The 21,517-nt window shown below is 39.0% G+C and overlaps 1 pseudogene across 1 annotated transcript in view; it reads right to left on the bottom strand.

Annotated features, from left to right (window-relative positions):
- Positions 1 to 599: 599 nt before the first annotated feature.
- The window catches only part of LOC113908489, a 35,189-nt pseudogene continuing 14,271 nt past the window's right edge, over positions 600 to 21,517 (bottom strand). Inside the window, exons 4-12 of the transcript XR_004819331.1 lie at positions 17,619 to 17,725; positions 17,245 to 17,395; positions 14,183 to 14,355; positions 10,968 to 12,107; positions 9,360 to 9,501; positions 5,956 to 5,970; positions 3,614 to 3,727; positions 3,430 to 3,531; positions 600 to 801 (exon numbers count right to left, since the gene is read on the bottom strand). The product of XR_004819331.1 is annotated as a serine/threonine-protein kinase greatwall-like (transcript). The remainder of the gene's footprint in view (positions 802 to 3,429; positions 3,532 to 3,613; positions 3,728 to 5,955; positions 5,971 to 9,359; positions 9,502 to 10,967; positions 12,108 to 14,182; positions 14,356 to 17,244; positions 17,396 to 17,618; positions 17,726 to 21,517) is intronic.

The following is a 21,517-nucleotide window of genomic DNA, read 5'->3' as shown; positions in this document are numbered from 1 at the left end:
TTGCTACAGCATATCACACCTAAGCTCTCCAGTACAATTTTAAGCAAATATGTATTGTAGAGAAAGCACCAGAAGTAGTCAAGGCAGCAAGACTGTTTCAAAGTAAGCTAAAGCCTCTATCCTTTTTATTCCTCATTCCCTAAAGGAATTACACTACCAAGTGAAGGAGTTTCCCAGCTGCAGTTTTGAGGCCACAAGTGCAAGCTTAAATGATTGCTCTCAAGACTTCAGCTTTTGCAGGCAATCATGTACAAACAAATTAAAATAAAACCGTATGATTTTGTTATTTTAACACCAAACTGTGAATGGTGGACTGAAATCAACATGTGAAAGAAAGTTAGGCTCAAAGCTTGTTCCTTTTCTAACAGTAGTGTCATTCTAGTTTCTGATGCATGAATTTCATAAGGTGCGGTAACAAAATAAAGTGAAAAAAGTTTTGACGATCTAATACAAACTCTGAGATTAAGAAAGTTATTGACTGTATTCTTGAGAGACTTTTAACTCTGTGGAAGGTAAACATTTAAAAACTCATCGATCCAAGTAACATAATGATTCTTCTTCCCCCTTAGATCACTCTCTTATGAAGGGATATAAATTATGATAGCTTATAAGCCAAGATTAGATTAAAAGGAAAATTTATGTGCTATAGACTAAATCCAGATACGGTCAGGTGCTGAGCATTATTTCTGGCTTCAAAGTAGGATGTATCTGTTTCGTCATCTGGTTGGGGTATGAAAGGCATAGTTTGATGCTGCAGATTTTCCCAGTCCACATCACTGAAGAGAGGATGACGTTTCAGCTCTTAGGAAAAATATAGAACAAACAGAGCAGTATAACACTGTTACCTAAGTAAGTACTGTTTTACAGGAAGTAAGGGAAGATCTCAGATATATGTTGCCCTGTTTTGCTTCATACATATGTGTTCAATGTCTGTCTCTCTGGGCAACCATGTACTTCACAATGGCTCACATTATGTCATTTTGTATAACACTTGACACATGACAGGTGCTTGGCCTGTATTCGTCAAATGAGTGAATGAATGGTTTTCCTCAATAGAAGCCTATATTATCTCATGCCTCCATCTTCTCACACAATCCCTGACTTGATGGGACAAGAGCTTGGCCTGCTTCCTGCACCCAGACACAGCTTCCACACCACTGATCTTCATGATTAATGCTCCACTTCTCATTCCAAGTCCTTGCTACCTGTTTCTATCTCTGCAATCCTTATCACCACCGATTACCCTAGGTAACTCTGGTAAAAACGTCATCCTCCACTACCTTAATTTCTTTCCTATGCCCCATCCTTATCCTTCATGGTGATTTCAACACATACACTGATGACGTTTGTGACATATTCTCTTCATGGTTGACTTCTTTGATTTCATTGATTGTATCTCGACTACATGCCCTTTTAGCAGCATGAATATATCTGGAGTCTTTACGCTTCACTTACAAGATCTCAACTTTGCTCATCTCTTTAGCTACATTTGCGGTACCTGTCTTCTTTCCTAATTCCTTCTACCTGCTAAAATGAAAACATGCGGGATGCCTGGGTGGCTCAGTCCGTTAAGCGTCTGCCTTCAGCTCAGGTCATGATCCCAGGGGCCTGGGATCGAGTCCCGCATCGGGCTCCCTGCTCCGCGGGGAGTCCGCTTCTCCCCCTGCTTGTGTTCTCTGTCTCTCTCTCTATCTGACAAATAAATAAATAAAATATTTAAACAAAAAATAAATAAAATAAAATGAAAACATGCTCTTTTGATCACCCTGTGATATTTGGTTGCTAGACACAACCTCCCGTATCCTCAACCTTTCACTTTATAAGACAAATATAGGGATGTTGGCAAAAAAATTAGGTGACAATCAAGGCATTAAGTAGTTCAAAAAACCAACAACCGAATTTAAGGAAAATATTGGGAGAAGACTACACAGACAGGAAAGAATTATGTGTCTATATTTGGAGTGATGGCTTGGGAAGTCAACATATCTACAAGTTGGTTTTTCCCTAAAGTAAGAGACTGGTAGGAAAACAATAAAATAGCAAAAAGAATCTGTCTCTTAATTGTTCAAAATAAATGTCTGAGCATGGATTAGAGTTACTTATAGCAGTAACTCTTAAACTGATATCTGGCTGCGATGTGACGCTTTATGACTCTCTCATCATAACTATTTATTTAAACTGAACTCACAAAAGAATTCTAAGCCAGTTTAAGATTAACTGTATAAACAGTTGTTGCAACAACTGTTTTTTAACCGAAGACCTCTCCTGTCATCTGCTTCACTATGTAAACTGTTCATTAAACAAACAAACAAAAATCTGAGGTCATTGGTGAGAATGGTGTTCTATCTCTGTTTATTTCGTCCCTTGCGAAGCAAAATTGCCCCAGTTGAAAACTCCTAAAGTAATTTTTAAAGCTGAGCTTTCAAATGTCTGCACCCTCACTTTACATAGGATTTTCCTCAAATCCCACTGTTCACAGAGGTCTTCCTGACCACTCCAGCTAGAAAATCTCTTGTCAAACTTTGTAGCCACTCACTTGCTTCATCTTTCTTCTCAGTACTCACTGCTAGATGCATTATGTCATATTGTATCTCATTACCTGTGTCTTTCCCCTACAGAGTAAGGTGTACAAGCACATGGATTTTAGTCTGGTTCATCCCTAGGATACCTCCAGCACCCATTGCCTGGCACCTAGAAGTCACTCTACAGGATTCGTTAAATAAGCAAATAAACTGTTGATCTTATTAGAGGGAACACCTAGAAGCTGACACAAGTGACATATTACTGAAGTTCATTTTTCTGAATGCCTTAGACCACATGGAAATGCATTTGGGGACATAGCTGCTTCTTTGTCTATGTATACTTTGTTAGAAAAGGGATTTTAAGGCAGCTGACATTAAACCTAATTGAATCTAAATTAAAGCTAATGAGTTTCCTAGTTTCAAAATTGGAGTTTAATATACCCCTCCATTGGAAAAAACCATTGAATGGATCACAAAGATACCAGATTTGTCTTATTTGAGACAACCTGGAACTTGATACATTTGTCAGTCGATAATATCAGAAATGAAGCAGTCAGAAATTATAGAAGAGAGTTTTGATAACAAAAAAAAATTTCCTGTATTGGTTGATGAGTAACTTTATTAGGCTTTGAAAAAACCCAAGACACTGACAACATAAGATTGCTTTAAGGTACCTGTTTGAGATTAATAAAATTCAGTGAGTGAGCATCCCAACCTGATGCACTGAATTTTAATGCAGAATAAGGACAAATATATCAATGCATATCTAGCAGGCAAAAATAAACTGAAGAAATTTCTAACCAATTTAGCAGTCAGATTATCTATAGTATTGTCCTAGAACTTAGTATCATTATTACAGTTCATCTTAAACAAATCAAGCTAGGAGTTTATTAACACAAAACCTTACCTTTCATACCAGCTCTCTTTGCATTATCAAGAGTTAAAAGTACTTCTACTGCATTTTGAGCATTATCAGATAACTTTTCTTCACCTTCAGGCCAAGGGATATCTACAGATACAAATAGCTTGTTAATCATTGATCAAATAATACACAGAGATAAATGCATCTGTCTTCATAGAAAAAGAATCACCTCTTTTCAGAATATTTTGGAATACTTGTTGTGGTGTTTCATCATTGAAAGGAGGAATTCCTGTTAGAAACTCAAACAAGCAAACTCCAAGTGCCCACCAGTCTACTGCAGGACCTGGAATTTAAGAGGGAGTAGTTGCACTTGCAAGCATTTTGTGCAAATGTTTCATCAACTAAAACGTTACTACATGGATATTTGGGCACAGTCAAGGCATTCATTTCCTAAGGCTTTCTTCTAGTCCATAAGGTACAAAAACCCAAATTATCTTCATTTCAGTAACATGGCAATTATTTTCCTTCTCTGTTCTCCACGAAGTTTAGATTAGCAATTAACACAGCTACTCAAAGAAAACCTAAGTTGTCTTTCTTTTGTCACTCACTAAAAACCTCTCATATTCAGGATATTTACTTGTTCTAAATCCTAAAACACTAGTAGAAATACATTTAACCCACAGATTACTCTCTAAAATAGAGTACTTGTCAATTTCAAATGGGGGAGGGAAACAATAACATTTAGATGATTTTGTACTCCACCTACTCACATGGGTATGAGATGAAGTAGCAACACTTATACTAATTGGAGGACAGCCTGGTTAAGGAAGGAAAGCCTTACAGTGTTTTAATGTCCTTTTACTCCTTTTAAAAACAGAGAAGGACAAATTAGTTTAACAAAAAATATTCACTTAAACTATGGCTTGAGGAGGTAATTAGGAGGTAAGTCTTTTTTTTCTTTTAAGATTTTACTTATTTATTTGACAGAGAGAGACACAGCGAGAGAGGAAACACAAGCAGGGGGATTGGGAGAGGGAGAAGCAGGCTTCCCGCTGAGCAGGGAGCCAGATGCGGGGGTTTGATCCCGGGACCCTGGGATCATGACCTGAGCCGAAGGCAGAGCGCTTAACGACTGAGCCACCCAGGCGCCCCTGGAGGTAAGTCTTAATAAATCCGTTAGAACTGATTTCTAAAGATCTTTACTGGAAGCATCATCTATATGCAAAGTTGTTTCCAACAATTATTTAAACATGACCTTATAATCTGGTTTATAGTTTGTTAGTTCTATGAAAAAGTATTTCTGAAGCAAAGGTTAATTTTAGTCAAAAAATGATTAACTTCAATATAATTAAAATAGGAATTCTAGTCTAGTACTAAATGTGCTTGAAAATTACTCTTTAAAATCAATTTCACGGGACGCCTGGGTGGCTCAATCAGTTAAATGTCTGCTTTTGGCTCAGGTCATGATCCCAGGGTCCTGGGATCGAGCCCATGTCGGGTTCCTGCTCAGCAGGGAGTCTGCTTCTCCCTCTCCTGTTGCGCCTCTCCCCTGCTCGTGCTCTCTTTCTTGCTTGCTCGCTCTCAAATAAATAAAAAAATCTAATAAAAAAATAAACTGCTATAAAATCAGTTTCACAAAATTCACTATTGTAGTTAAGCAACTGCCACCATTCCATTTTAAAACAAGTAGGAAAGCACTATAGAATCTGCCATTAGGAAAATAATCGCATGCATTTAGAGTGCCTCTTCATTGCAAGCCACATAATCCCATCTTCCCTAAGGAACAAAGAATGTAAACAGTCTATAGACTTCTATTTCTATAATAATCACTATAAAAAAAACCCCATACAAACCACCTTGGTTAGTAGACCTTTTAAGCAGCACTGAGAAAGAATAGATAGAATAACCAAATAACAGAAAAGTAGGGGAGGAGTCAGGAAAAAATAGGTATCTTCATTATTTTACTTAGGTTAGAAACTAGAACCCTTTTCCCAGCTCAGCCAAAATGTACTCATGTCAAAAACTGACACGATTTCTCCATGGATATGTCAGACATACCCATATATTTGAGTCAAAGTCTAATAAGATCACACATGATGATAAACTGGAGCAATTTATAATACATACTATTAGCCAGAGAAATAGAACAAACTTGTTTCACACTACTGGTTTTCTAATATGAAACCCCCATCTGTAATTTGTACACTGATACTGTTAGGCCTTTCTGTTTTCTAATAATAATGGAATTCAATGGGTAGGAAAATTCAAGCTCTTTTGTCGGTGCTAATTTTAGTATTTTTATTAAGCCTATTTTCTGGGTTACAATAAAAAGGCTGTATCTTTACTCTCGGCCGCCTTTAAAAGTTATTTAAAAAATGCTACATGCCTACATTTGTTTTCATAGAGAACATTCTGCCCGGATGTCCTCCTGTTCAGAAGACAGAATACAGTTCATTTTCTATTTCCTAAGTAAGATGAAAGGGAAAATACTTTTTTATGCAATGTGATCTAGTTATACTTTGACCAGTTTAATTTGCTTTGCCATATTACTTTATAGAGAAGTTCACTCACCGGAAGTCAGAAATCCTGCATGTAAGAAAAGAGAAGTTAGGTACGTTGTATTAAAATCATGAGTTCATCCTCACATCCTTCACCAAACTAGATCCTAAATGTTATGCCAGACACAAGGGACACAAAGGTAAATAAGAAAGAGCTTTTTCCAAGGAGAAAACAACCTACTCCAGGCAAGACAAAACAGATAATTTTGACACAATATTAAGAGAAATGAAATAAAAATATGCACAAGAAGCTACGGGAAACTCTGGCCAGAGTTCCTAAGTAATTGGTAGAACGGGGGAGACCATGGAGGGCTCAGAGAAGTCTTAGCTGTTCTCAGCATGATGTTTAGAAACAGAGAGGTCAAGACAAGAAACAAAGTTGCTATAGAGACTGCCCTTGAGGCCTGGGATTTGGGGAAAGAGGTATAAAGCAGTGATTTTTCTTTTTAAATTATGAATTGCTTTGTACTGGGGCCCTGGATGGCTCAGTCAGTTAAGTGTCTGACTCTTGATCTTAGCTCAGGTCTTGATCTCAAAGTTGTGAGTTCAAGCCCTGCATTGGGCTCCATGCTGGGTGTGGAGCCTACTTTAAAAAAAAAAACACAACAATTTCTTTGTATTATTTGTTATTTTAAGAACTGTGTATCAAATATTTTATAGAAAATGAAAATCTTAAAATAAATCACTAGATAGCTGAGGTAACTCGATGTCCCATTAAAATAGTGGCAAGATCCTAAAAAGTATAAAAGTAAGCTTTATATGTGAAGCTTAGTTTTATACTGTATCCTAAGTAGAGAAAATGTATATTATAGGAAATGAGCTGGCAAACCTGTAACTTAGCAACATGGACACTGTACAAAGATCAGTTAGGTGCCCAGAGGAATTTAGTTGCTTGGGCTAATAAGGGGGAATTCGAAATGTGTTTCAACACTGTAGAGATTATTAACAGTGTTAGTGAGTGCTACCAAGGAATCCTCCTGGAGTGCTATGTAGAAGGGAAACCTAGACTCTTGTCTTAAGAAATTTTCTTAAGCTTTTGCAGTGGAGATAAATATAATAACATAAGGTAAAATGACATAAGCTTTAAACAATTTCTAATAAAGTGGCAGAGACGTGAACTACTTCTCCATAGGTGGCCAATGGATGCTTTGTGAAAGAGGTAGCATTTGAACAGATAATGAGATGAGAAGAAATTTGACTGGAAGAGGACTGGGTTCTGGCATTTTTCAACGAAGGCAAAATACTTGTGCAAAATAAGGAAAACCTGAAAATAATGTGTCTAAGAAATGGAATGGGAACATAAGACCTATAATGAGATTCTTTGACTCCGCCAGTGCCTCGATCGTAGACTACCCAGACGCCAAACTGTGTGTGCAAAACACATTTGTTGTTTATAAAAGAAAGAGATTCCTTGAGAGACGAGGCTAGTATAAGAGCTTAGAGCCTCCGATGCCATGATCAGTAATCTGGATTTTGTTCTGCAGGTAGGAAGGAGCCATCGTGGTTTTTAAGGGGAGAAGCAGAATGACGGGCCACTTTATGTCTTCCGAGGGAAAATCTGGTGGCAATGATTATAGACGATAGGATGAAGCTGATGTCCCAGGAAGAGAGCTCATAAATTAATGAAAGGGAAAGAGGAGGTTCTTACAGAAGACAGTGGCAGAGATTAAAAGGTGAGAAGAAATTCTGCAGGGACAGAACTGACTGGATTTAAAAGCCTGAATGCAGGGACAACGTCGGTGTCATCACGCAGATGGCAGAACCGAGAGAGGAAACAGAGGAAGAGCAAGCTGGACACGTCCTGTACTGACACACAGCACTTGAATCCCCAGGGCAATGCCGCGCGGGTACTTTGGCCACGTGTACGCCGCCTAGAGAAAGTCAGGATTAGAGACAGATATTTGGGAAGCACCGACGAGGACGTGACTGCTGAAGTCACGGGAGAGATATTAACAGGAAGCAGGGGTAGGGAAACAAGGGAAAGGGCAGGATCGGGAAGAATCTCTATATACTGAAGAGCTGAGGAGTTAGCAACAGAGGGAAGACGAAGGAGACCGAGAAGAGGCTGGCAGATCTGACAAGAGTGACGTCACTGACGACTGGTAATAAAAAAGCGCCAGTTACAGGCGCCCGGAGGGCTCTGTCAGTAGAGCGTACGACTCTTGATCTCAGGGTTGTGAGTTCAAGCCCCATGTTGGGAGTAGATCACTTACAGATAGAAATCCTAAAAAAAAAAAGTGTCAGTTAAATGGTAGGGATAAAAATCAGATTGCCAGAGCAAAAATAATCAGGCAAAGGAAAGAGGCAACCTTTGAGAAGGTGGGTGGTGGGGAAAGACAAGGGTGGAAGCTTATTTGCAGGCTAAGGAGAAAAGCAGCATAGAAATAAAAATAGAAGGGGTGTGTGTGTTGAGGGGGGGGAAGATGAGACAGTCGATCACCAAAGGAGCCTGAAGAATAGGGAAGTAACTGACAAGATCAAGAAGGTGATCACATTATGGACTGAATTATGTCTCCCTGAAAAGACATGTTCAAGTCTTAACCGTGAGGTCCTCTGAGTATGCCATCTGCAAATACGGTCCTTGCAGAGGTCACACTGGAGTAGGGTGGGCCCCTAATCCAGTATGACTGGTGTCCTTATAAAACACAGCCACGTGACCATGGAGACAGGGAGAATACCACATGCTGGTCTGAGTGAGGCCCCTGCAAGCCATGGGTTGCAGGCAAACCACCAGAAGCTGGAAGGGGCGAGGTCGTTCCCCTACACCTTTCAGAGGGAGCATGGTCCTGTCCACGCCTAGATTCTAGACTTCCAGCTTCCAGAACTGTCAGACAATAAATTCCTGTTGTTTTGAACCATCCAGTGTGTGGCACTTGATTATAGAAGCCCTAGGAAACCAATACAGTTCGTTTCAGAAGGCAGGAAGGGAAAATTCTTCAGAGAGAGGAAGGGGAAAAAAGACGCTAGGTAAAAATGCCACCCGGTCTTCCTCTGTTGCGTCCCGAAGATGGCTCCTCTCTGGCTTGACCCTTGTGGTGAGGGTCTTCTAAGTTTCTGAGCGCGAGCTCTAACCAGGAGTGCGCTGCTACAGACTGAACAGAAGTTTTGGCTCAACTCTGCATTCCTGAGCCAAAGCTGGAACAGATCTCAGGAGACTTTTTTCAACTAAGATGACAGAGCAGGTGGGCGGTAGGACTTCTCTGGGGCCCGGAGACTGAGTGGGAAGGCAAAGATCAAATGGCTGCATGTCTTCTTTTACCATAAGAAATGCCATATTTACGAGAAAAGAGTGTCACATGAGTTCCTGTTCTCTTACTCTAGGCAATTCAAATACCAAAGAAATTTAGAACAATTTCACCTCAAAAGAAAATGTAGTGCTAGAGAACACTTCAGAAACTCAAGACATGGAAGCCTTACCATGGGCTCTGCCCAATAACAGCTCAGGTGCGAGGTAGTCCGGAGTCCCAGGAATCCGCCCATCATCCACGGGGGCTGCCCCTCGCCTCACACTCTTTGGAGTTCGGTATGGGGTTCCTGATTTGACCTGATTTGGGGTCTGCTAATTTAACAAGAGTTTACAATAAATATCTTCATTTCTGTTTTTCTTTTTAAGATGTTATTTATTTATTTGACAGAGGGAGAGAGAGAGGGAGAGAGCTGGCACAAGCAGGGGGAGGGGCAGAGGGAGAAGCGGGTTCCCTGCTGAGCAGAGAGCCCGATGTGGGGCTTGATCCCAGGACCCCGGGATCATGACCTGAGCCGAAGGCAGCCACCCACCTAACCAACTGAGCCACCCAGGCACCCCATAACTTCATTCCTTTTACAGTGAATAGAAATGCTAAAAAAGCAAAGCTAGGCTGCTGGGCATAAAAGACATACTCAAATCCCTGATCAGTTTTGAAAATGGACTCATTACCAACTATAATTTTGAACAGTCCTGATAGCTGGTGAAATTAAATAGCTTAGATAAGACCAATTATTTCAATAAGATCAAGATATGCAAGAAAGAATGAAGAAATCCGCAAGAAAAATTTCTTTCTTGGTAGAATGGATTAACACAAACTTAAGAATGGTCACTGAGGGACGTTGTGGCTGACAAATGATTGAATTATTGGGACAACACACCAGCTGGAACAAAATATAAATAACTTCTTGTGCTAATTGGTATGTAAGTTTTAAAGATACTTTGTGGTCTCACAAGGACTCTGTGAGACCAGTGGGAGAGGTGTCAGCATATTCGACAGAGAGGTAAGAAGCTGAGGCTCTGAGGAAAACGGACTTCTAAGTCACTCAGTAAGTTCTGAATAGAAAACTCCAAGTCTTGTGACCCTAATTCAGAGTTTGTACTCTCAACTTTATGTCATGTCTCCAAAAAAAGAAAAAAAAATGAAACTTTGGGTTTGTTAAGAAAAGGTTTAGAAAATAAAAATAACATAAGATTTGAAATATATATTTTCCAACTATTTCCTACAAAGAAAAGAGATAATCTAGGAAGGTCCTTAAAAGGGAGTAAGATAGAGTGAACTTTAATATTGTATCTTAGAGTTGCTGTTGTCAAGTGAAAATATGTGACTGTAAATATGTAAACATGTGATTGAAAATATGTGACAGTCTAGGGGCGCCTGGGTGGCTCAGTTGGTTAAGTGGCTGCCTTTGGCTCAGGTCATGATCCCGGGGTCCTGGGATCGAGCCCAGCATCGGGCTCCCCGCTCAGTGGGGAGTTGGCTCCTCCCACTCCCTCTGCCCGTCCCTGCTGCTCATGCATGCATGCGCTCTCCCAAATAGATAAAATCTTAAAAAAAGAAAATATGTGAAAGGCTAGAGAGCAAATGAAGAAGTGCTTTAGTTAATAATAATAAATTGCTACCAGCTTTGCCTTTTGGCATCAAAACCTCCCAACAGTCCACAGATTCCCAACCAGCAGAACAGAAAATCTCAGATAGTCTAGGTGAGAGGCAAGTATCTGGCCTTCATAGTTTATGGGTATAAAATCTAACGACAAAGTGCTAAAAAGTTAGAACATACCTGATATGGCATATAGGATGTTCCTTTTTGATTAGGGGTTATAGCCATGGGATACGAACCACTATAAACACATGAAATTTCCATTGCATCTAAAGAGGTAATGCTCATTTTGGATGGTTCTGAGTTATTGGACGCATTGATATGACTGTTAAAACTTCGAAAAGCTACAGCATTTCTTTTAGATAAGGTTAATGTTTTCAACACCTCTCAAGACGGAGCTAACATTTTTTGGCTACTGCCTGGGACAGCAGGATTCTCATCACCTTTCGGCAAGGTATTCTCCTGCCAGCTGGGTGATACGGTGAGTAGGTCTTCAGTGTTTGATTCTTCAAAAGAGGATTCTTTGATGCTTTTATCTGGATCTAAGGACTGCCTTTCTAATGAACTTTCCATGATAGAAATTCCGGGAAAAGATGAATCGGAGTCCATACAAATACTTTTAGAAGCTCTCTCATCGTCGGAACATAGAAAACTAGAACTGAGGAGGTCCTTCTTGTCATCACAGTCCTCATCCAGTTCACACAGAAGGTTTTTTGCTATCATTGGGGTAGGTGATTTTTCTGGGGTGTGTGGTTTACCAATGAAAGAACTGACCACGTTCTCCTCATCAGCACAGTCACTTTGCTGACCACATACAGATAGCTTCAGGTCTTGGACCTCAGTTGTTAAGCCCATCCTTTGATTTATATAACCATCGCTCATTTCATTTCTAGACTTCTGCTCTATACAGTTTTTTTTATTCTGTATGATGTTCTGACAAGGACTAGAGTCAACTAACTCAAAATTTCTTTTAAAACCTCTTTTCCCAAGGTGCTCTTCAGTCCTATCACCAGAGTCCACAGCCCACTGCTCTGACTGGTGAAAACCAGACTGTGCTGTGTCAGTGGCCACATGAATATTATTTATATCCAGTTCTTTTGCTTCCCAAGAAACTTCCCCGGGGAAGCATTTTTTAGCCAGGTTTACACAGGAGCTTCGAGTCTCAGGAACGGCACTGCTGTTATGAATGGGAGAAACTGCTAACTCAAGATCCTTTTTATCGAAACCTTTGGTTTCAATGGAATTGGTAGATTTTGTACATGAAGGCTTTTCTATTATATTCCAACTCATCACCGTAGAGCCCAGTGCATTGTCACTTTCCTGAGAGGGAGGAAAAAACACTTTTTTAGTTGAGGATAAAACCTCTGACTTAGGTAAATGACTCCAAAAATTACTACGCTACCTATTCCCACTTTCCACTGGAACAAAAGAACAACGATAACAGAGAATTAAAGAGCAATACAAACAATTAAGCATGTTTTTATATATATTTTGAGTGAAACACTGGTCTAAAATTCAAATAAACTATCCTTTAATATGTCTTTTCATAATTTAATATGTATTTGTATAATATGTATTTGATAGTCTATAATCCATATGTTTTCTTTTTTTTTTAAGATTTTATTGATTTATTTGAGAGAGACACAGGGAGAGAGGGAACACAAGCAGGGGGAGTGGGACGGGGAGAAGCAGGCCTCCCGCCGAGCAGGGAGCCCGACGCGGGGCTCGATCCCAGGACCCTGGGATCATGACCTGAGCTGAGGCAGACGCTCAACGACTGAGCCACCCAGGCGCCCCTCTATGATACATAGCTGATAGATGTTCTTTAGCTAGCACAAATTAATAAGCAACATTTTCAGGCAAAATCGACGGTAACGCTATATTATATAGATACCTTCTTTGCAATATGGGTACAGACGATTCTGTTTTGAATTACAAAATGCACAGGACTTAAAATACAGTTAATGGAAAATTATAGACAAAACTTTTGTTAACGGAAACAGGTATCACTTCGTACAAGTATAATAAAACCAAGCTGATAAAGATGAAGCTAAACGAATCATAATTTATAATTAAAACCCAAAAATAACAGGAATTAAAATCCAGTGTCAACAAGATGAAACGATGAGGCATTGATAACAAACCACTTGCCTTAAAATCTGTTTGAATTCTAACTATCTGCAGGTGCTTTTGTGCGATCAGAGCTTTATACAGCGTATCATACATTGGTGTATGGTAATCAGGATTTTTACAAGATTACTAAGAGTGCGTCTTCCATAAACTCGAACACTGCCTATTTTTGGTATGTAAAAATCAAACTTCATTAACTTACTTAGTAATAATAAGGAGTGCTTAGTCATGAACAACAATAGCAAAAATCCCTAAATTACAACTCACAGATCATCCAGGGATTAGCACAGGGTTTATCAGGGTTCCCCTGTGGTCCATCGTCACTCCTCTGATCATAACTTGAGAAGCACTACCATAATCCAATCATTGTATTCCCCACGGACACAGAAGGGGTAGGGAGAAGGTAAAGCTGTGTACGGTTTGAAATATTACACAATATGCTTTCTTGAACAGCAAAGAGGTGAAATAAGTTATTAGGAAAGGAAATCTGTTTATCCTGTAGCGTGTATTACCTGTAGAGCAGCCTATAAGAGAAGGAAAAAAGATCAAGAAACACTGCCTTGACTAAAAAATAATCTGACTTTACTTCTAGAACACAAATATCCAACGACGAAGAAAATCACATTACTGAGAATAAGGAGTAAATACAATCCAAATTATTTACTCAAACAGAAGGTCTACTTTTTGCGTATTGACATAATTCTAATCTAACATTATTTTATGTGCACTCTATGAAGGAAACCTTATTATAATTTAAAACTTGGGGCGCCTGGGTGGCTCAGTTGTTAAGCGTCTACCTTTGGCTCAGGTCATGATCCCAGAGTCCTGGGATCGAGCCGCATGGGGGTCCCCGCTCAGCGGGAAGCCTGCTTCTCCCTCTCCCACTCCCCAGCTTGTGTTCCCTCTCTCGCTATGTCTCTCTCTGTCAAATAAATAAATAAAATCTTTAAAAAGATAAAAAAAATTAAAATAAAATAAAAATTAAAAAATAAAAAAAAGCCCATCTAGATGCCCTGAAACAAATATTTACTATCATTTTTCTGCAAGCTCATTATATATTAATCATGAATAATTCTGCATTTGAATGAGAAATGAAATACTTAAAAATAATTTGACAGATTATACACGGAAATGGAGACTACCTTGACTGCCATTCATGTAACCGTTTCATTTCCTTATAGAATGTACAGGGAAAGGTATAAAGTGTCTCCACCGTTAATGTGACATAGGAAGGAGGCTGGGGTTGGGATAAAGGTCACTCTAACCTGGCAGTCCTTCTCCCATCGGGGGCTGCTGTGGCACTCAGACTCCACACTGGATACGAAGGTGTGAGACTGGCTGCTGGCACTGGATGTAGCCAGCCTTCTCCTGGACTGCGGGAGGTTAGATGTTAGGCACTTCACAGGCATCCCGGGATTGGAGGCAACTGTTGCAAGACCTGTATGTATCGGAGCTTATGTCACATCTGGCTGAGTTCCTCACCAAACCTGAATCTTCCCAGATAATTAGGCAAAGTATTAAGTATTGTACATCAGAGCTCTGTCTGTGTAAACATTATCCGATCCGCCAGGATGGCTCAGGTGTTTTGGACATACAAGTACTGTTGTGAACGTTTACGGAGAAAAAAGCAAACCCTCAACATTCACAGGTGAAAATCAGGACAAAAGAACTAAGCTGTAATTAGGAGGAAACCCATTATCCACTTTGAAACTCTTCTTGATAAAGGAGCATTATTGATATGCTATATCCAGATATGATATAAGATAGGAATGTGACTAAATTTACTCAGTTCAATTCATATTTAATTAAAACCATAGCTTTAGGGGCACCTGGGTGGCACAACCAGTTAAGGATCTGACTCTTAGGTTTCCACTCAGGTCGTGATGTCCGGGTCATGAAATGGGTCCTCGCATCGGGCTCCAGGCTTAGGATGGAGTCTGCCTGAGATGCTCTCTCCGTCTCCCTCCCCTTCCCGCCTGTGCTCTCTCGCTCTCTCTCAAATAAAAAACATAGCTTTTTTCTAATGTTGAGGCTTATGTGCTCACAAGCGTGAATTATCTACATCCACGAGGGATATTTTATACGACTGGGTAAAACAAGTAACAGTGAATTGGCTAACAGCAAGCCAGTACAAGAAAGCAGCATCACCTACATGATACATGTTTGTCTCTCATAGACTCATGCTAAAAACTGTTGTTCCTGAACTTATGAGACACAATAGGCTTTTACTAAAGATCATATGTGCATATACAGATTTTCTATGTATATAAAAAGATATGTATATCTTGCCTTTTCTTTCCCAAAGAAGGTGAACTCGTGACTTTAATCTCAAGTAAATTCTTACAATTTTTTGATTTAATGAATCTTGGAACTTTAAAACTAGAAACAGAATTTCAATGGCCATCTAAAGCAACTTTATTTTTGGTACATAAACCCTCTCAATGAAATTCCTCATTCATTGGACACTGACCTTGATATTTGACTAAACTGCTCAGCTTGTCCCTCCCCCCTGCCCCAGTAATGTGGAAATTTGTGTCTACCCCAATGCCATGTGCGCACTGTGTATTTGCTAAAGAGTTCTCTCTGGATCAGTAATATAATCAGACCGTTCCTTTCTTTGGAACTTTTGTGTTTTTTATTTTACTTTTTAAAGATTTTATTTATTTATTGGACAGAGAGAGAGAGAGAGAGCGAGCACAAGCAGGGGCAGAGGGAGAGGGAGAAGCAGGCTCCTCATTGAGCAGGGAGCCCAATGCGGAACTCGATCCCAGGACTGTGGGATCACGACTGGAGCCTAAGGAAGATGCTTAACCATCTGAGCCACCAGGCGCCCCTCTTTGGAACTTTTGAGGACTCCCCTTTTTCTACAGCTTAAATTCTAGGTTCCCTGTAATGACACTTAATCCTTCCCCATCTACCTGCTAAGCTTCCCTTCCCCTTGCACATGCTTCCCATTCTCACAAAACACGTTTAGTCCCCATTGTCTGAAGATGGAATACTTCCAAGTGTCTGTGCCTTTGTTCATGCCTCTATCCGAAATGCTTTTCCAGTACACTTGGAGCTACTGCTATATCTTCATTGAGAACCATTCCTTATTTTCCCAGTTAGCATTTAACACTTTCTGTGTTGTATCACAGTATCCTTCTTGCGATTTTATTTTAGAGGATTGCTATTGTTATCCCTTTACACATGTAATCAACACAGAATTACAAGTTCTTCTGAGGCAAGGACCTCTCTTATTCATCTTGATATCCAGTGGGTGACCAGCAGTGCCTTGCCCTGATTTACTTCTGACTAGATTTAAAAAACAACTAAGGGAGATGCCATTACTTTCATTTAAGAATAAGGCTGTAGTAGCAACTGCATATTCTGTATTTTAGTACTTTTTATTTGTCAAAGCTATTTATGTTTTTCAGCCATTTTGATTTCCACAGAAGTGATTTTGACAGAGAAATAAGACTCACTGACTTTGGAAGAAAGGGTCAGTAGACAGATAATTATAGTTGCAATCAGGACTTGGCTTACCCACTTCTAGTGTGTAACTAAACATTTTCAAACATTCATTTTCTCATTTGTAAGGGAGATATCCTGGATATGTACAGATTTGAGGACTAAATTAAAAATGAGGTAACATCTACGAAAGCATGTGACACTAATTGCCCTTCAAAGCATCATTATTCACATTCCCAAGATGAAGAACATTGAGCGCAGAGAACTAAATCATCCACCGTTGCTAAGTTATAAAAGGTGAAGTTAAGTGCTATACAAATGTCCCATTCTCTTCCTCCACTACTTTTGTTTTTCATTGTGAGCTAATGAAAAATTATATCTTTACTTCAACTATTTTATTTCAAAATCTTTTGGAAATAATTTTATAAAGACACAAAATATTATAGGTACTACATCTTCTCTATATAAGATTTCCATAGACCCAGTACAGTGAAATTTACCCAATGATCATTCTAATACCAAACTAACTGAGGAATATCTCATTAGCTAGGTATTTTATTCTGTTGACTTAAAGATCTACAACAGGGGCGCCTGGCTGGTTCAGTCAGTAGAGCATGTGACTCTTGATCTCGGGATTGTAAGTTCCAGCCCTATGTTGGATATAGAGATTACTTAAAATAAACTCTTTATTAAAAAAAAAAAAGATCTGCAACAATCTGTGTCAGAAATGGCATTTACACGAAGAAATATAGGAATGCCACAGACTGTTCAAGTATTTGTATTTCAAACCCCTATTAGAAATTTAAAAATTCAAAAACATTTTGTTCCTCAAAAGACACACTTAATGGAATGAACTACCTTTTTCTTTTATACTCACATGAGTTTAGTAGTTTGCTAGAATAAGGAGTAGTATCCCTGTGATCTACAGACATAGGACAAATTAGTCCTTGAGAAAGGTGCGATGTTTCAGATACATGGGTTGAAAGAATATTTGTAGAGTCTTTGTTTTTTTCTGCAACTGGTGTGTTCTATTAAAGAGAGAAAAACAAAAACAAATGCTAAGATTTACCGCCACAAAACACCACCTAAATACATAGACTGTTATACCACCTAAGTAGATAATGTTAAAGTAACTCAACATGCTTGATATTTAAATTTATTTTGAACATTTATTTTAAAAAAGCATTTACAATTTTAAATGGCAATCATGAGAGGGCATGTCATGTGACTTTTTTCTAATCAAGTGCTTACAAATCCCAAAGAGCTGATGAGCGATAACACTGGTCCTGGGGTTCTTGAATAATCTTGTCTAGGTTTAGCCATTGATGGTGTTGTAAGGATATCCATCATATTGATGACTATGTATGGAAAGAAAAGTATATGAAATTCTTTAAAAACTTCAATATTTTTGTCTTACTAGTCACTAATCATCTGTTCTGAACTTTGTCCGCTTTCCACATTAACATTATCTGTAACACTGGCTTGTGTAAGATGAACGTATCCAGAGAAGCCACCATGCCACGGAGTAAACATATACAACCAAGCAAAGACAAATACTATATGATCTCTATTATATATGGAATCTTAAGAAACAAAACAAAACTAAGCTCACAGGTACAGAGAACAGTTTGCATGGGATGCCAGAGGCAGGGGTGGAGGATAGGAGAAACGGGTGAAAGGGGTCAAAAAAAAAAAAAGAGAGATAAATATTTCCCTATTTTAAAAAAAAGCAACTGATTGAAATCATTAAACTTTGATAGAATAGAGTCTTCCTCTGGAATGAACAGAACACAGTGTAATGACCCAAATTAGGGAGTACTCAATCATCAAACAAGAGTATTATCTAACTGGCAACAAAATAATTCTTGGTAAATCAAATACTAGAAAAGGATGGGGTAAGAAAAATTAAGAAAGGAATATTAGGAATATAAATTAAAATTTCAGTATCACAATCTGTTTAAGGAATTAGTACAAATTATGGGCCCCCCATTAACTAACATGTGCAAGTGTAGGTCAAGATAGAAATTGATGGAGAATTTTTATCAGTTTCAGTGCATAACTTTGTAAAATAATTCAACATTCACACATAATGTACTGTTTTCTTTAGATATCAAAAACGGTGGGTGCCTGTCAGGCGGTAGAGCATGCGACTCTTGATCTCCGGGTCATGAGTCAGAGCCCTAGGTAGGGTAAAGAGATTACTTTTAAAAAATCATTTAGTTATTTAAAGATTTTTTTAAAAATTGATTTATTTATTTGACAGACAGAGAGAGACACTGACAGACGGAACACAAGCAGGGGGAGTGGGAGAGGGAGAAGCAGGCTCCCTACCGAGCAGGGAGCCTGATGCGGGACTCGATCCCAGGACTCTGAGATCATGACCTGAGCCGAAGGCAGACACCTAATGACTGAGCCACCCAGGCGCCCCTATTTTAAGATTTTTTATTTACCTGACACAGAGAGAGAGAATGTAAAAGCAGGGGGAGTGGCAGGCAGAGGGAGAGGGAGAAGCAGTCTCCCCGCCAAGCAGGGTCCCAGGACTCTGGGATCATGACCTGTGTTGAAGGCAGATGCCCAGCCAACTGAACCACCCAGGCGCCCCTTAAAAAATAATTTAAAAAAATAATCACATGCCCCCCCCACCACAAATGGTAGGAAAAGCATAATATTCTACGTGGTATCAGACTTTTTTTAAAAAGATTTTATTTTTAAGTAATCTCTACACCCAATGGGGGGTCGAACTCACAATCCTGATATCAGTATCCTCCACCAACTGAGTCAGCCAGGTGCCCTCCTATGTGATATCAGACTTTTAAAGGTAAGCTGAAAATTTGAACTTAACAAATTTTATTTATATCACACACTGATGAAGAAATAAGGACTAACAGGTAACAATAAACATCTTAAAGAATATTTTATAAATTAGGGGCGCCTGGGTGGCTCAAATGGCTGGGTGATTGACTCTTGATTTCAGCTCAGGTGGTGGTCTCAGAGTTGTGGGAGCCCGACCCCTGTTAGGCTCCAGGCTCAGCTGGGAGTCTGCCTCTCTCCCTCTGCCCCTCCCCCTGCTCATGTGTCCACGCTCTCTCTCTCTCTCTCTGTCTAAAATAAAAATAAATCTTTTTTAAAAAATAATCTTTTATAAATTAAATGTTAAAAATATTATGGCAGTGATTTCTTGGATAGGATTCCAAAGGCACAGGCAAAAAGGAAAAATAGACAAATGGGGCTATGTCAAACTTAAAACCTTCTGCATATCAAAGGAGATAATCAACAGAATGAAAAGAACCTACAGAATGGGAGGAAATATCTGCAAATCAGTTATCTGATAAGGGGTTAATGTACAGAGTATATAAAGTACTACAACCCAACAACAATTAAAAAAATAATTATTAATTAAAAAGTGGACAATGGATTTGGACAGATATTTCTCCAAAGATAACACAAACAGCCAACATGGTTATGAAAAGATGCTCAACATCAGTAATCAACAGAAAAAGGCAAACCAAAACTATAATGAAATATTATCTCATACCCATGAGGATGGCTAGTATCAAAAAACAGAAAATAGTGTTGGCAAGAATGCGGAGAAACTGGAACCCTGTACATGGCTGGCAGGAATGTTAAATAGTGCAGCCACTATGAAAAACACAATAGAAGCTCCTCAAAAAATTAAAAGTAGAATTCCTGTATGACCCAGGAATTCCACAACTGGGTATATACCGGAGAGAACTGACAGCAGGGTCTCCAAGGGATATTTATACATTCATGTTTATTGCATAATTCACAATAGCCAGGAGGTAGAAGCAACCCAAATGTCTACTGACACATGAATGGATAAAAAAAGTGGCATATATCCGTATAATGGAATGTTATTAAGCCTTTAAAAAGAAGGAAATCCTGTTACATGCTGCGATATGGATGAACCTTGAGGACATTACGCTACGTGATATAAGGCAGTCACAAAACAACAAATACTCTATGGTTCTACTCATATGAGGTGCCTAAAGTAATCAAACTCACAGATACAGAAAACAGAATTGTGGTTGCGGGGGCTGGGGGGAGGGGAAATCAGGGGACAGTGTTTCAGTTTTGCAAGATGAAAAAGTTCTAGAGATCTGTTGCATAATGATGTGAATATAGTTAATACTACTGAACTTTAAAAAAAAAAAAGTTCGGGCGCCTGGGTGGCTGAGTCGTTCAGCGTCTGCCTTCAGCTCAGGTCATGATCCCAGGGTCCTGGGATCGAGTCCCACATCGGGCTCCCTGCTCGGCGGGAAGCCTGCTTCTCCCTCTGACCCTCTCCCCTGCTTGTGTTCCTGCTCTCGCTGTCCCTCTCTCTCTGTCAAATAAATAAATAAAATCTTTAAAAAAAAAAATTCACTTTTTAAAAAGGGTAAATTTTATATTATGAATTTTTTACCACTATTAAAAAAAAAAAGAAAAACCAAATTCAGAATCTGTACACTTAAAAGATGTTTGTCATATTAATATTTACACTAATACAAATGTAGAGTTATTTGGGAGGCAAATTGTGTTTTATTTATTTTTATTTTTATTTTTATTTTACATATAAGCCATCTACTCAATGTGGGGATGGAACTCATGACCCCCATATCAAGAGCTGCATGCTCTACCAACTGAGCCAGCCAGGTTCACCATGGGAGCCAAATTTTAAATAAATCATCAGATAGGAAAAAAATAAAATAAAAAATATTAAACTGTTATATCACCATAACACAAAATTCATCTGATTTATGGCTTTTTCCAATATCTTATCTGAAACCCAGGGAGTTAGATTTGCCTCACAATTAAAAGATGTTTAGATTTTAGAAAGGTAATGTGATAAATATATAGTGGCTTTTTATTTTTTTGTTGTTTTTTTATTGAGGTATGACACACAATTTTACCTTAGTTTCAGTTGCACAACCTAGTGATTCAACAACTCTATACGTGATACTATGCTCACCACGAGTGTAGCTACCATCTGTCATACAATGCTTTTACAATATTATTGTCTACATTCACTGTCCTGTACTTTTCATCCCTATGACTTATTCATTCCATAACTGGAAGCCTGTGTCTCCCCCTCCCTTTCACACATTTTGCCCTTTTGCCTGTTCTCCCCGACAATCATCAGTTTGTTCTCT

The sequence above is a fragment of the Zalophus californianus genome, chromosome 9 (assembly GCF_009762305.2).
Source record: "Zalophus californianus isolate mZalCal1 chromosome 9, mZalCal1.pri.v2, whole genome shotgun sequence".
NCBI lineage: Eukaryota > Metazoa > Chordata > Mammalia > Carnivora > Otariidae > Zalophus > Zalophus californianus.
This window is presented reverse-complemented; position numbering and strand designations above follow the sequence as displayed.